The sequence below is a fragment of the Nothoprocta perdicaria genome, unplaced genomic scaffold (genome assembly GCF_003342845.1).
Source record: "Nothoprocta perdicaria isolate Ctin4 unplaced genomic scaffold, notPer1 scaffold_429, whole genome shotgun sequence".
Taxonomy (NCBI): Eukaryota; Metazoa; Chordata; class Aves; order Tinamiformes; family Tinamidae; genus Nothoprocta; species Nothoprocta perdicaria.
Window position 1 is genome coordinate 237487 of NW_020455676.1, and position 15482 is coordinate 252968.

Genomic DNA, 15482 nt, shown 5'->3' on the forward strand with positions numbered 1-15482 from the left:
AGCGGCGGGCGGACACCTTCGGCGCCTGCGCAGAGCGGTAGCGGCGGGCGGGCACCTTCGGCGCCTGCGCAGAGCGGTAGCGGCGGGCGGGCACCTTCGGCGCCTGCGCAGAGCGGCAGGGGCCGCGAGGGGCGGCCGGGAGGCCCCCGGCGGGCCCTGGTGTCCGGCGCACCGGGTGGCTGCGCGGACGGAGCTCCGGCCACGCTGCCCGTGCGGGTCGGGCTGGGGCTGCTCTGCAGGGCGGGGCGGCTGCCCAGACACCTCATACCGCCTTGGCTAGAGACCCCTCTTCCTGAGCCAGCAAGGGATTGGTTTGCCCGCCTTTGTGTCTCTCCTTGCTGCACGTTGTCTGCAGGGTTCCTGCCATGGCCGTGGGTGCCCTGCTGTGTCTTTCAGCCTGCTACAGCCTCCTTGCTGGCCTGGGACACCCTGTGCCCTTAGGTGTGTTTTTTGGCAAGCCCTGGATTCCTGTGGCGGCCCTTTCGGCCCGTCCCTTTGYGTGCCGCAAGGGTAGCACGTGCTGCGCTGCACAAGCTCCCAGTGGCCCACACCTGCACCGGGCACAACTTCACCCTCCGGGAARAACAGTCTGAGCAGGTTGTGCAGGGATGAAAACGCTCCTCTTGATTTATATCCCCCACACGACTCACTGAGGTGAGGGAAGTAAAACTTGAAGGTACCCTTGAATACCTTAAAACTTCCCTTTGGGCAGGGTACGAGGGCTTCAGGGACTGGAGAGAACTGGCAAACACAGRCACTTTCCTCCTGCGGGGCTCTTAAGTGGCAGTGGAATCCGTGCCTGCTCCTTTGCGGGTGGTTTCTGGAGAGGGCATTTGCCTCCTCCTCGCAGTGCTGGCATCTGGCCGGTGGGAGAGCAGCCACAACGTGAAGCAGCAGTTATTCTCAGCAGCAACCCCCAAGGAATGGGAAAATGTTTGTGCTGATACAGAAATAGTGGGCAAAGAAACTCCAGGTGCTTGCCCTCTCTCACCAACAGGCGTCGGGTCCCCAAAGCAGCTCTTGCTGGGCATAAAGATGATCCGTATGAGGGGATGAAATGASCAAATCCCACCGCAGAAAACACAGGTGGTCCTATGCCTCTGTCAGCAAGTTCTGGCTCAGAAGGAAGGAACTGATCAAAGTGTGCAGAGATACAGAATCATCAGAAAGTTCTCCTGTGTGTGCAGCAATGGTCACACAGATCTGTCTTGTGTGTGTAGCTAAGATTGTTAAGTATATTTAGGCACAGGCTTTTGGCTGTACTTTTCTGTTCTTCCTCACTGGTGGGACTTTTGGGCACCAGAGCAGCTGCCAGAGAGATTGTAAAGTCTGTAGATCGATGGAGGGATCTGTTTGTGTTGGGGTGTCTCTCTCTGTAGGAGGCAACTGGGGAGAGTGGCGGTCCAGGGCCAACTTCTGGACTGTGTGTGTGTGTCTAAGCCCAGTTTTACAGAATCACAGAATCATTAAGATTGGAAGAGACCTTTAGAGATCATCTAGTCCAACCCTCTTCTCCAGCAGGCACACCTACAGCATGTGGCACAGGGTGGCATCCAGGCAGTTTTTGAAGACCTCCACAGAAGGAGACTCCACAACCTCCCTGGACAGTCTGTTCCAGGTCTCTGTCACTCTCAAAGAAGTTCTTCCTCACATGCAGATGGAACTTCCTGTGTTTCAACTTGTACCCATTGGCCCTTATCCAGTCACTGGTCACCACTGWGAAGAGCTTGACCCCTTCCTCCCTACATTCCCCCTTCAGGTATTTATACATGTTAATCAGATCCCCTCTCAGCCTTCTCTTCTCCAGAGAAAACAGGCCCAACTCACTCAGTCTCTCCTCGTAGGAGAGATGTTCGAGATCCTTAATCATTGTTGGTCTCTGTTGGACCCTCTTTAGAAGCTCCACGTCCCTCTTGCACTGCGGAGCCCAGACCTGCCCCCAGTGCTCCAGGTTTGGCCCCCCCAGAGCTGAGCAGAGTTGCTGCTGGCAACATTCTCCTGGTGCAGCCAGGAGCCCATTGACCTTCTTGGCCACAAGGGCACTGCTGGCTCTGTAGGTGACCTGCAGCCTGTGTGTGCATGAGGGGATCTGTGCCAGCAGCTAGAGGGGGGCTACGGATCTCAAGGGCTTGTATGCTGAGATGCCAGCACCTGAYGGGCCAGGAATCCAGAAGCAGCTGGGGTGCCTGAGACGAGTTACTGAGGGATCCGCAGGGCACGTGTACATGGGTGTATGCCCATGAGTGAGGGGGTCCCTGCCTCCAATTGGAACTGGACTTGGGGCCTTGGGGACCCCCATGTCCAAGTGCCACCAGCTGGGGAGACTGGGCATCCCGGGGCCAGCTGCTGGGTACACTGAGTATTTAAGCCCAATTACTATAAGAGCCCAAGTGTGTACATGTAAAAACGTATGTATTTCTCTCTGATTGACTGTTATACTCACATTCAACAAGAGGAGGGAACAAAATGAGGCCACTGCTGCTGCCAGCCTTTTTGTGAGTGCTGAGTGTTTCTGTCTGCATTGTTATATATGGCTGTATGTATGTGCACATACATATTGTATAGGTGTGTGTGTTTATTGGCCTGTTGAGAATATACGCTCAGCGTCACTGCTGGCTGAACGTGGAGGCATGAGTGACCAGATTTGGTCTCTCTCAGGCAACCAGATTTGGTAACTTCACAGCAGTGTACAGGTTATACCTCTAAAAATATAGGACACTGAGACCTATTCTCAGGGAAAGGAAAAGGGAACACAGGATTCCTGCAGCAAATATTTATGCTAAAGACATGGTGAAAAAYGTCAGTTTGCCTTGTTCCTTCGAAGTAAACCACCTGGTGTTCTTGTTTGTAGTAGCTGCTAAAATATCAATATTTTCTCTTGCTGAAGAGGTAATCAGTGACTTTTGGTGAAATGTGATGATATCATCCCTCTCATCCAGGAAAGTTTGGAGACAAAATTAATTCCACAGCGGTGCTGGTGACTTCAGGACATTCCATAAAAGAGAGAAAAGAAACAAATTCACATGAGTTGCAAAGTTCAGATTCGTATTTCCCCTTTTGACAACTGAAATGCCTGGAATAGAAAAAAAAATTCCAAAGCACTGTACGTGAGATGGAAATGCCATGCTAAGACAAAAATAGTTGCTCTTGTCTTATGTCAAACACTCCTGTTTTYCTGATTCGCTCCGGGAAGCAGTGCCTGTTGTTTGGAGTAATGGAAACTATTGGCTGACATTTGTAGTGCTCCTGGCTGGCTAATCATGGGGAGTCTGGTCTTAGGAACACCACACTCCACTTTGGGAGGTCGTTGCCCTCTCCACCTGCATCCCCAGAGGCCTCCCCAGAGGTCTGGAGAAGKCTTGTGAAACCTTCCCTGCTCCACACACATTCCCAGCTTCACATTTCTGCTATCTGTGCTACCCGGAGAAGGATGAAGGCGTGAGAAGTGTGAAGCATAAAGGCAACTGCGAGAGTACGGGAAGCCTGGAAAGGGTAGACCTGGCAGAAACTCCCCCATGCAGCTTGAGGAGTTAGACCCCGGACTTAGCTACATAATTAAGTTCTCCATGTTCTAGGACCCTCTGGAGAAAGTCCTGGTGTTGCCAACGGGTGTCGGCAAGCCTCGTTYGCTAGCTGGACTGACCTGGGGTTGTCCTCACCCCAGGGCCCTGGAGCACAGATACCCATATGGGGGATGCGGCAAAATGGCGATTATTGCGCAGTGCAGTCTGCCTATATACTCCAGTTGAAATGCATAAACTCACCTACTGCCCAGTCGGGAGACTAATTTCRATTTTTCGCCTTGTATGGCATGGGGTTATCAGTAAACTGCCTAAATTAATTATGCACCTAACTCCCGTGACATCGCGAGATCTTCCGAGCGCCATGCCCTGTGCTCTATGCCCTATGCTACACTATATCATCTACTTTCGCTAAGCTCTCTACCTTATTAAGCCCTAAAACCACAAAAACTCCTACATCCTGGCTGTAGCACATCAGAAAGAATCTGGTAGCAAAGGGAAAAAAAAACAGTGAATAGTTGTCTTTGAACGTGTGGATCTTGCTGGCTGCCAAAAGGGCAAACTCAGGCTCACTCCTTTCATTTTTCCATTTACTTTAAGTGACTCAAAGAAGAGAAAAACCCATGACATTGGGACATTATAACATAGAAAAACCACGTGAATTGCCTCCAAGATAGCAGGAAAGTGTGAACAGACACAACTTTGTTATACTGTATATGTCTTTGTTGTACACAGTTAGGAAGGGTTAAGTTAGGAAGGGGTTTGGAAGAGGCATGCAGAAAGAGTTTAAAATAGGCCCCTTTTCCCCCTGATCGCACCTGGAAGGTGCTACTCCTGTTTATTTGCTCTCCTCCTAGGATCTTTTGGATTCTGTACAAGGCTGGAAGCCTGGAAAGGTGAGTCTGAGATTGAAGGTCTTTTCTAGCCGTAATGATGTTGTGATTCAGTGACTCAATATGTAATGTGTGTGGGCCCTCAGAAAGATTCAATGTGAATATGAGTTTGGTGGCAGAGACATCACAGAACTGCAGGAAATTAAAGACTTCCACAATGTGAGACATGATTTCCTATCTGATCTATACCTCTTTTTCCTGATTTATATTGTTGCACAGTTCTTGAGTTCTTCCCCTAAGTACAGTGGAAAGTCAGCTTTTCTGAAATTCTTGTTACCTACATGTTGCTAAACATGAACAGCTGGGATGGGATGATGCAGTTTTGACTTATTTAGAAATAAGTCACAGAAATAAAAGCTGATTGCGTGCACTCTTTTGCTATTTAAGAGAAAAGAAATGGGGATCTGGATGACAATTTATGTCAGCATTTAAGATATTGCAAATGAGTAAGCATCTGGAAATGSTTTTCTCTCATTGTTTACAACAGTGATGCATTCTTTTTGTTAAAACATGACATGTCTCCTGCAATGCAGATTTTCTGAACATTTATAAAAAGTTACTATTGATTTAGATGAATGACAACTGGTCTTGTAAAAGGAAATTGTGTTCCCCCCCCCAAAAAAAATTATTTTTCCTAAAGCAGAATTGAACTGTATTTCAGTTAAACACTTTAATTCTGAAAGCTGCAAGGGGAAAAATAGGTAAGAAACATTAACAACAGACTGTGATAGATATTTAAGTCAGATTACCTTAAAAATATTTTTTTTCTACAGAAAATATAAAAAAGAGACTAGAATGACTAGCTTCCCTGCAGCGGAGATGGATCTCAACTCTTTGGGACTGAAGAGGCCAAAGGGCAAAATACAAGGACTTCTGTGGACCCGCATAGTCGGGTTGAGCTGCCCCGACAAGGAGGGCAGGCACCTCAGGAGCCCCACTCAAATGCCTCTGCATAAACGCACGCAGCCTGGGGAATAAACAGGAGGAAYTGGGGATTTGTGTGCGGTTAGAGGGCCATGATCTCAYTGCAGTTACTGAGACATGGTGGGACAGCTCCCATGACTGGAATGTGGCCATGGAGGGCTACAGGCTTTACAGGAGGGGCAGGGCAGGAAGGTGAGGTGGCYGAGTTGCTCTTTACATGAGAGAGCAAGTGGAATGTATGGAGCTGAGCATAGGGGAGGATGGAGCACGGGTAGAGAGCCTGTGGGTGAGGATTAAAGGGCAGCCAACAGTGGCGACACTGTGGTGGGGGTTTACTACAGGCCTCCTGACCAGGACAAGGAAGTGGATGAGGCTCCTACAAGCAGCTGCAAGAAGCCTCCCGATCACAGGCCCTGATCCTCCTGGGAGACTTCAACCAACCTGATATCTACTGGGAAAACCACACAGCCAGGAACAGACAGTCCAGGAGGTTCCTGCAGAACATTGCAGATAACTTCTTGATACAGGTGGCTGAGGAGCCAACAAGGGGAGGGGCGCTGCTAGACCTGATACTAACAAACAGAGATGGTCTAGTGGAAAATGTGAGGGTTGGGGGCAGTCTGGACTGTAGCGACCACGAGGTGTTGGAATTCACGATCCTGCGTGGAGGAAGCTGGGCGCGAAGTAGGATTGCAGTCGACTTTGACCCCTTCAGGGAGCTCCTTGGAGGAATAACTCCTGGGCTAGGGTCCTAGAAGGAAAGGGAGTCCAGGAGAGCTAGCTAATATTCAAGCATCACTTTCTCCAAGCTCAGGGTTGGTGCATTCACACAAGAAAAAAGTCAAGTAAGCGGGGCAGGAGACCTGTATGGATGGACAAGGAGCTGTTGGGCAAACTTAAAAAAAAAAAAAAAAAAAAAAGAGTGTACAGCTTGTGGAAGAAGGGCCAGGCCTCGTGGGAAGAATACAGGTGCATCGCCAGAGAATGCAGATGCAAAATGAGGAAGGCCAAAGCCCGGGTGGAATTAGAGTTGGCGAGGCATGTCAGGGACAACAGGAAGGGTTTCTATAAGTATGTCAATAGCAAGAGGAAGACGAGGGAAAATGTTAGTGCACTGCTGAATGGGGAGGGGGCCTTGGTGACGGAGGATGCCGAGAAGGCAGAGTTACTAAATGCCTTCTTTGCCTCTGTCTTTACTGCTAAGGCCACTCCCCATGAACTGCAGGGCTCCGGTGAAAGAGAGATAAATGGGCTAGAGGAAGACCTTCCACTGGTCGAGGAGGATTGGGTTAGGGATTGCTTAGGCAAAGTGGCCACCCACAAATCTATGGGCCCCAATGGGATGCACCCAAGAGTGCTGAGGGAACTGGCYGAGGTTATTGCTCAGCCTCTCTCCATCATCTTCGAGAGGTCCTGGAGAGCAGGGGAGGTGCCCGAGGACTGGAAGAGAGCCAACATCACTGCAGTCTTCAAAAAGGGCAAGAGGGAGGAGCCGGGCAATTACAGGCYGGTCAGCCTCACCTCYGTCCCTGGAAAGGTGATGGAGCGGTTCATCCTAGAGAGAATCTCCRGGCAYATGRMGGAGAAGAAGSTGYTGAGGAGCAGTCAGCATGGATTCACCAAGGGRAAGTCATGCCTGAGGAACCACATAGCCTTCTACGATGGGATGACTGGCCGGCTGGACGAGAGGAAAGCCATGGATGTTGTCTATCTTGACTTAAGCAAGGCTTTTGACACTGTCTCCCATAATATCCTCATACGGAAGCTCCAGGAGAATGGGCTGGACGAGTGCACAGTGAGGTGGATCGAGAACTGGCTGGATGGCAGAGCTCAGAGGGTGGTGATAAATGGGGCTGAGTCCAATTGGAGGCCCTCTACGATGGGATGGTGGATGGACAAAGGAGAGCTGTGGATGTTGTCTACCTTGACATCAGCAAGGCTTTCAACACTCCCTTAGGCCCAAGGCCTCCCATAACACCCTTGTGGGGAACCTCAGGAATTGTGGCTTAGATGAGTGGACAGAGATGTGTATGGAGAACTGGCTGAATGGCAGAGCTCAGAGGGAGGTGATAAATGGGGCTGAGTCCAATTGGAGGCCTGTGGCCAGGGGTGTCCCCCAGCCCCCCCCCCACAAGTCACATCAGTGACTTGGACGAGGGCACTGAGTGCACCCCRAGCAAGTTTGCGGATGATACTAAGCTGAGTGGAGTGGTTGATGCTCCAGAGGGCTGTGGTGCCATCCAGAGGGACCTGGACAGGCTGGAGAGTTGGGCAGAGAGGAACCTCATGAGGTTCAACAAGGACAAGTGCAGGGTCCTGTCCCTGGGGAGGAATAACCCCAGGCACCAGCACAGGCTGGGGACTGACCTTCTGGAGAGCAGCCCCGCAGAGAGGGGCTTGGGCATCGTGGTGGATGACAAGGTGACCATGAGGCAGCAGTGTTCCCTGGTGGCCAGGAAGGCCAATGGGATCCTGGCGTGCATTAAGAAGAGCGTCTTCAGCAGGTCGAGGGAGGTGGTCGTCCCYGTATACGCAGCCCTGGTATGTATTATGTAGTAGACCCTTTAACAAATCCACATCTCTAATCATACTTCTATTCTTATTATATCTTTGCCTGTCTGTCTCCTTATCCCATGCCCACCCATAATGAATGCAGCCAAAATGATTTTTGTGGGTAGATGAATTAGTCAAGTGAAAAAATGAAAAACCATTTTCAGAAGAGTATGCAACAGTATTAATTTGTTCTTTTTTTTTTCTAGGCCCAGAATTTTGTGAAATGCAAAGAAGATTCATGGATTAATATGCCTGGGAAAGCACTGGAGGGAACTGGTGCTGAGACAAGATTTGCAAAATATTTCTTTTTATTGCTATGAAATGGTGATTAACCAGAGAAATAATCAGAAACAGATAACTGAAAACAGGGATATTGCTGTATATTTATGTTTGGTAGYGTCCAATGACCACTTGAAATGAATATTAACCAAGTTTGCCTGAAGCATATTGAGTTCTTAGGCATAAAACTGAGAAACATAAGAATTCTGATAGTATTATGTGCTCATTAAAATCATGAAGCTTAGGAAGACACTTCTGAAAAAAAATGGTCCTATTAAGTATATTGTGAATCAGAGGGAATAAATTCATTATGTTTTCAATTCTCTAGCAAGGTCTCTCAGAATAGTTACAGAGTATGAAATGCAAGTGCATGAGTRCAATTTCTTGGAGTTTTAATGGGGCCTGCTGAGGGTTATTAGAGATGAAACTGTTGGGGAAAATCTAAGTGCCYCTCTCCCTGCAGTGCTAATTACAACAGGAAAGTCAGTGGCCTGTTTACAGGAGAAAAAAGGAACAAGTTAGAGGGTTATGTTGTCAAATGTCCTCTTTGATTTGTTTTGTGAAATAAAAAGGCTATCTAGTGCTAGKCTAGAGCCTGTCTGAAAGGTGGTTTCTCTTTGGTCAATGTGGAGAGGTGTGGGAGATGAGCAGTGAGGGATGGTGACCTGACCCCTCTGCAACCTCTGCACTACCAGGAAGAGCAGAATCAGCAAAACCAAGTGTTGTGACAGCTCTTCCTGCCCTCGTGGCCTCCGCCCATGGAATGTGACAGGCCTCCTGTCAGAGCACAGGCTGTAAATGCTGCTGGCTCCGACATCACCTCAATAACTACTGTGGTGTATTTGGCAAACACCTATCTGTATCTGAATGTTTACAGGTACAGAAAAACAATAATAAAATGATATAGGAATAATAACATATAATAACAGCAATTCTACACAGTGAGGATCTTATCAAGGACTTTTTTTTTTTTTTTTAATTCAAGATAAGATTATGGCTTTGCAAATTCATTAAGCCTAACTTGTGAAAGCTATGCAGGAGACATCAGATTTTAAGGCATAGAAGAGGTATATGGGTTTTTTTTCTTGAAAGAATTGACCTCAGTGCCTGAAAAAAGGCCTCAAGGGGTGGCAGGGGAAACCTATTTGATGATTCTGATGCCCCTCCTGTTGTCTTCTCCATCCTTCATATCGAATATATTATATTGGTTTATGCAGGGCATATTTCTTAGGTCCTTGCACCTCTCCATTCATTCCTGTGGGGAAAATTGCTTCACTAGGTGTCACAATGTTAATCATCCCATTTCTCAAATATACATTCTTGAGAAGTAATGGAGTATGATTATAGTGTAATGGGACCATCAGATCCACATGAGTTAGGTTTGTCTTGCCTATCTGGACTCCCAAACTACTGAGGCTGCTTGAACTCACTGAATTGCTACTTGTTGCTGTACCTTCTTTAATTTAAAATAAAATGATATATATTAAGAGCTCCAAACCCAGTAACCCAGGCAGAGGCAAGGCTGCCGTAGCTCCATGCCCCCAGATTTTGAACATAATAGAGTGCATTCATTCCCACCCTCCCACCCACATACTCATACGCACCATGGCATATGAGATTGAGTAATCTGTTATGCCTTGTTTGATATGGGGTACAGAGATGCCAGTTCTTGAGACCTCATTGTGTCTCTTTTGTTTTTCTTAGCTGATCTGAATGATGAAAAAGAATGCATCCTTGACAAGTTCATGGATGATATCATGGATGCTGTGCTAGACAGGCTTGAAAAATGGACTGACAAAGAGTCTGGTGATGTTCAGAAAAGTTAAATTCAAAATCCTGCTTCTGGAGGACAGTCACATGCTGGACTGTCTCATTGGGAGTGTAGCCAGAATGTCAAAGGAAGTAATAATTCCCCTCTACGTGGCACATAGGAGGACACATTTGTAATAGTATGTGCAATACATTAGCACATTGGAGAGGATCTTGACCAGCTGACTGACTGACCACCAAGACAACTAGGGGCTTGGAATACTTGACATACAAGGAGAGGCAGAGAGAAGTGGATTTGTTCAGCCTTGCAAAATACGGGATATCTTACTGCTATCTGAAGCTATCTAAGGTTGTAGTGAGTACAGATAATACAGAATTAGACTTGATTGGTGCAGTGTGTTTAGCTCAGAGTCAGTCAACACATGCTGCAATATGGGAAGTTTTGTTTAGATATTAGAGGGAAAAATCAACATGACAGTAGTCAAACGCTGGAACAGTGGTGCTGAAAGTTGGGACCAGACTTCATAGTAAAGTTTATTGTAATATGAATTGTTCCTTTCTGTCATACTATTTTCTCCAGCTTATTCAGACAAGAAGTCATTCCATTTCTTTGGGGGAAAAACTAACTCCAGTTAGAGAGTGTCTCTCTCCACTGGTGATGGGGCAGGCTATTTGGACCTCCTCAATCAGAGTAAGTCCTGACCTTTCCCTATGATGATTATCTAGTTCTATAGCTGCAGGATCCCTGAGCTGGAGCAACTGTAATCCACCTTTTAATGATGACAACTGAAAAATTATCGAATTCATTGCACTCATTCAGGAGAAGCTGGACTGGAGACAGGGGCAGATGGATTGCAATGTGGACGTCGTTTATTATCATCACAGATACCTGTGGGCCTGTATTAGCATCAGAGCAGAAGGTGCTGTTAATCCCTCCCCCAAGTGTTAGAACAGAATATTTCATGCTTCATGACTCCAGCTCYGTTCAGCCACTCGGAGTTTCCCTAAAGTGAGAATCTTCCCAGCCTTGCCTCTCATTTCTGCTCTTGACTTTAGTTTGGTTTGGCTGATGGCCAAGACTGACTGATAGTTTGAAGTATTTTGTTGCTCAGTTACCAYTTGAAACCAACCAGATAGTCATCCTTCTCAGACGTAAGAGCATGYTAATATCACATCTTGACCCCTGTTACATACCTGCCTTACGGCATTTCTCCTCGTTAGAGGGGTTACTATGTCCTCCATCCAATTTTTCAATTCCACCTAGGGAGACAGTGGCTCCAAATATGCCTATATACCACCTCACCTTTCCACACATTCCTTTACCAAGCCCAAATGTCTACTAGAAAGCCACTTTTTTTCTCCTCCCAAAGCCCTATTTCTTGCCATATATATGCTGCCGATTTGGATCAGGATCCCGCCTGTTGTGCCAGAAGTTATGAAGCTGTGAGTAGCTGSTGATATTATTAGGTCCGAAGTGGTYATCAGCACAGAGATACCTGTTTGGGTGTTCCCTTGCTAGCCAGGAAAAGCACCCACCCTGGTTCCATCTCAGTCCTCCTGAATGTGGGAGCATGCCTAACTAGGGCAACTAAGGATATGACTGAGCAAAAATAACTTGAATAACTGTGATTTTGTTCACTAGTTTAAGCAGAATCACAGCTAATTGCATTTCTGCTTTTAGGCAGAATGAATCCCATCATAGATGTCTGCAGTGTGGACATTTACATTCARTCTTATCACATTGAGCAAAATTTATAGTCAATTCAGCTGCGATATAGATTATAGACGGATGGTAATATTCTTGGTATACCCTGGTATACAGGTTAAAACTGTGAACCAAGTCTAAAGTCTTTTGATTTTTTTTTCCATACTATTCAATTATTTCTTCACACCATTCAGGTCAGTTCAAATACAATTTAGCTCTTGATTTTAGGGAATGATAATATGCTTACCTATGCCAATGCATACCTATACCTAGTCATCTGGAGCAATTAAATGTTTCATCCAAAACTGTCAGCAAAAAATGACTTTGGAGCAGGTACAGATCTCAAAATACTCATTGAGATGCAAGGTGTAGATTGGTCTCTTTCAGGTTTGTCCTTTACGTTTGAGCAGATGACTAGTACCTTAGAAGTGCCTCTTTCTCAGTAGTGACTACAAAGAGAATAAAGGTAAAAAAATCAGATTACTTTCAATATATAGATGCCTAAATTCAGTACAAATTGATATCTGTCATAGATTCTCTTTATTATCAATGACAGGAAATCCACGTAGTTCATATTTTTCAAAGAATTTTAAAGAAATCAAAACCATTTGGCTAGTTCTCTTTTACCACGGATTTTACTATATTTAAGAAAGTGCTAGGCATTTCTGACTGAGTTACAGCAATTCGGAAGGCTTTGATATAGTTATGTTTTCTCTGAATTGTGGGTGAAATTGCTGTCCACAGCTTGCAGTCAGTAACCAAAACTGATTATGAGGTTAGTAGCTCTTTTGAGGAAGATACTGCTTTGCACAGCGGAAAGAGGTTTTTGGAACATCCCACTGACCTGTGTAGGATTTCTCTCTGTTGACATGTGAGGTAGGATGATGAACAGAATTCACGTTCCAACATTTAAAGACCTGCTGCAATAGGATGTACCTATTGCAATTAGTTAATTTAATCAGCAGAGTGAAGAAGTGAGTGAACACTCAGCTAGATTCATCCTGTTCTCAAGTAAATGGTGAAATTGTGCTATCAAATTGACCAATTGATTCATATTCTGGCTCCATTGTCTTAACTCTCCCCCACTAGGCATTTGCACACATTCACAGTATGTCCAGACCTTCTTGAGGCTGGACAATTCTCTCAGCTTCTCATCACTATGTCCAAAGCTCAAGCCTTTCATTCATCTTCATGGCTCTTCACTGGATTTGACCGCTGTCTCTCTTGTACTGAGGAAGACAGAACTGGATACACTACTTCAAATATGATCTTAACAGGGCTGAGTAGAGAGGAAGGAAGAGTGTTGCCTCCATCTGCTGGCAATACTCTTCCTCATGCACCCAAAGGTTCTGCCGGTTTTCTTTGCTGCGAAGTGGGTGTTTGCTGGCCCATGTTTCACTTGCTCCCCAGGACTCCTATGTCCTTCCCTACAAAGTGGTTCCTGAGTCCTTTGGTCCTGTGCCTGGACTGGTGCCTCGGGTTGTGTAGGACTCCCTTTCTTGATCTTCATAAGSTTCCTCTCTGCCCATGTCTCCAGTCTGTCAGGATCTCTGAATGACAGCACAACTGTCTTGTCAATCAACCCTCCAACGGCTTTCTTATCTTCTGCACACTTGCTGAGGGTAGACCCTGTCCCATCATCTAGGTCACAGATGGAGATATTAAAAAGTTCTGGCCCCAATATGGACCCCAAGGTTCATCACTGATTGATTTCATTTGGGTTTTGGGTCACCAGTCACAAACTTTGGATGTAMGCAGTTGAGCCAATCTTTAGCCCACCTTGTGGTCCACTTGACTAGTCTGTACTTTATCACTTTGTCAATGAAGATCCTTTAAGAGGCAGTGCCAAAAGCCTCCGTGAAGCGACGATAAACACCTACTGCTCTCCATTTATGTACCTAGCCAGTCATTCATTACATCGTGGAGGGCTCTCAGGTTAGTTAAGCAGGATTGCCCTCTTGTGAATGGGCACTGACTGCTCTTGCTCACCTTCCTGTTTGGCATATGCTTGGAAGTGGCAGCCAGAATGAGCCGCTCCAATCACCTCTCCAGGGGTCGAGGTGGGCATGCCTTGGAACGGCATTAGCCACCTCCCTCAGCACTCACGTATGCTGAGTCCATCAGGGTACAAAGACATATGGAACACAAAGAAAGGAACACAAAGCCTACTTTCCAAGCTCACATGGCAGGCGCCTTTGAACAGCTACCAATATTTAGATCCTAAATGGAACTCCTGACAATTTGTTTGATGTGCAAACTGGAGAAGATACTATTAAAAATATATATGCTTTTCATAGTGCCTCTTCTTATTGAAGATAATGTTCTAAATCCTAGCCATTTCAGTGTGATACCTGCTCCTATCTTCCTGATATAGGTTAGAGAAAGARCACTCAGTGTTTTGTAGAAAGTCTAACTTGTTTGATTTCTGATATTATGTGTATTTCCCTGACCTTGCTACATTGCCTCTTTTCAGAATCTCCTTCTGTTAGGTGTAATTATAAATCTAAACTAGTCTCCAGAGATAATAAGCAGCATATAAGGTTTTCCTCCACCACGTTTCTCTAATTGGTAGATCACTTATTTTTAACTCCAGCTCCAGCAAAGCTTTCCCAGGGAAAACAAAACAAAACAAAACAAAACAAAACAAAACAAAACACAAGCAAGTTAAAAATGAAAACAAATCAAAGAAAAAAAGAAAAACCTACATCTTTAAAGCACACCTGGCAGATAGTTTGGAAAACTTATGTCTCATCTACTGCTCATTGCATGAGTTTAAAGGTCAAACGGGTAAGTGGAAATCCTGATTTGGTAAGTAGGTTTTATTACTGTCTTACAGTAACATAAAGAGAGATCTAGAAATCATCATACCATTGTTAAAAACACTGGGCAAAATACTAGAAAAAGAAATTAYTCTCTATTATCCCTTGCATGTTCATCAAATAACTGTCAGCTTCATGCTGAGGGAATATGCCCAGGTGAGAAAAGATCATTCTAGTAAAATATTAAAAATAGATAAATGTCTTTTCATCAATGTTTCCCTGAAAATGGATGCGTAAGTTTGTGCCTGCCTTGTTATGCCTTGTCTTACTTTTGATAGTCTGCAGAAAGTGCTACTTGTCAACCTACAACTATTCTTCCAGTTGGTCTTCCTTAGAAACTTATTAGGGAGAGATAAATAAAAAAGATGGGGAAGAAATTGCATCATAGGGGTCAAATATGAGGCCAGGGCATCAACACTGGTGCTGTGCTACTTTTTACTCTTCCCTAATTTTATACAGTTGTTCCTGTTCTCTCTGCGGAGGGTTTYGCTGTATAGGAAACCTGTTGTATCRCAGAACTTGTCCAGGACATCTTCTGTGGAAAAGTGACCAAAGGTCAGGAATTTAAAAAAGTMTGTGGACTGCCATGTCCTGAAAGGTCATCTGTGCAACAGTCTCCTATCCAYTTTCCTGTCTGGAGACAGAAACTGCCAAACATTTCCTCTGTTCCTTTTCTCAAGTCCCATTTTTCATTCCTTATTTATCCCGGTAGGTGATGAAATAAAATTGCTACAGATTATGGTGCTATCTAAATACACTAATGCTACTTTTGTGCACATCTTTTTCTCMTTCATGCATCCACAAGCCTGCAAATATTAATGAGCTGTAAAATGGGAAGCCAAGTAGACTGGGATGAGATACATCTTTAATTGCATTATGTGTCCTCCTTTTGTTTGAAAGCAGGAACAATCAACCCGATCTTTTCCTTTTCAAATCCCCTGCAGTATAGTCATCTACATCACAGCCAGTGATCGCTAAAATGTCCATGGAAAGAAAAGGGAATTTTTGCCATGCAAAT